The 1344-nt window shown below is 50.2% G+C and overlaps 1 non-coding gene across 1 annotated transcript; it reads left to right on the top strand.

Moving 5' to 3' along the window:
- The first annotated feature begins 1020 nt into the window (after positions 1-1020).
- Positions 1021-1092, top strand: TRNAE-UUC (transfer RNA glutamic acid (anticodon UUC)). The gene has a single exon. It is a non-coding gene; the product is annotated as a tRNA-Glu (tRNA).
- The last annotated feature ends 252 nt before the right edge of the window (positions 1093-1344 follow it).

The raw sequence follows: 1344 nt of genomic DNA, 5'->3' as shown, positions 1-1344 counted from the left end.
GCACCTTTTGTGGCTTATTGCATCCCTGCCATGGAGTTATGCATGACTGGTGAGTTTGGTTGATATCGCTTGTTCAGTAGTGGCCGTTCCGGCCATCCCATTCTGTTCCGGACGTTGTTTTGGGAGTTCTGGGGTTAATAGTGATATATTATTGGCATGGTTTTAGTCCTAAAATATTGTTCCCAAGTGTTGCTAACACATGCCACTGTTTTTGGTATGGTTTTTTAATATAATGGGGTCGTTCCGGCCTGTCTGTTCCGTTCCGGCTTTTACACCGTCCCATAAAACTGGCTCTACTCTCGTTATCCAAACAGGACAGCCTTTCCCATCACGGGCTTCACCGTCTTGCATGCTGCAAATGGGCTCCTCTCCTGCGCCTCTCGTTCATCGCTGTTTTTGCCACCGGTTGTGGGGCGGGGCGTGGGTTCAAGTGCACTGATCACACGCGCATCGACCTCAGACCACGGATTCGCAGAGCACTGCTCTGAATCGGACCCCTCGTTCCCTTATGCGGATTTACTTGTGAGTAAGTCCGATTGAGATCAATGTGATCACCTCCTCCCCGCTGCAGGTGTTGGTAGTATTGCAGCCTGAATCTCTCTCTCCCCCGCCCCGCATTGTCTCACTGTTTCTATTTAGGATTAAGCAGGCACCAACCCAGTGAAATTAAGGTGCGCCAAAAAACGTGAAGAGCCCAGCCAAGTATTCTGTTTCCAGCGGTGGACAGCCAGATGCCCCTGGGAACGCCTGAGCAAGGGCAGCAAGACATTTTCCCCGCAGCAAGTGATATTCAGGGATACACTAGCTCTGGACATGGAGGCTCTATTTAGCTGTCCCGTTGGGTTCTTTGCTTCTCGTGGTCTGGTGCCGTCATTTTCCTAAATAACCCCAGCTATCAGTCATTAAAGACGAAGTTCTTCCCATTCAACTGCTTAAAATCTGACTCAAGCATGAGAACTGAAAGATTGCACAACACCTCTGTATGAGAAGAGAGCAGAAGAGGCAGCTGCACTCATGGCCTCCCATATGGTCTAGCGGTTAGGATTCCTGGTTTTCACCCAGGCGGCCCGGGTTCGACTCCCGGTATGGGAAGTTGTAGTTTTTCTTTCCCGTTCAAGCTACTTCCGAGCCTCCTTCCTACCTTTTCTTTTTCCATATTAAAGTTTGGCCAAGCTCACGCTGGCCAACAAATTACTGCTATATTTGAAATGCAGAGTTTTCGACACTTCGGAAGGAAGTCCGTCGCTCCGAAGTACAGCTCCAGGCAGCTGCTGCTGCAAACTTTGCCCACCAGGAGGCGCTCTTGCTCATTTGCGCGAAAGGCGAGATTCTGCAGTCCGTAGC

Source organism: Elgaria multicarinata, chromosome 15 (genome assembly GCF_023053635.1).
Source record: "Elgaria multicarinata webbii isolate HBS135686 ecotype San Diego chromosome 15, rElgMul1.1.pri, whole genome shotgun sequence".
NCBI lineage: Eukaryota > Metazoa > Chordata > Lepidosauria > Squamata > Anguidae > Elgaria > Elgaria multicarinata.
Note: the sequence above shows the minus strand (reverse complement) of the source record. Positions and strands in the feature narration are given on the sequence as shown.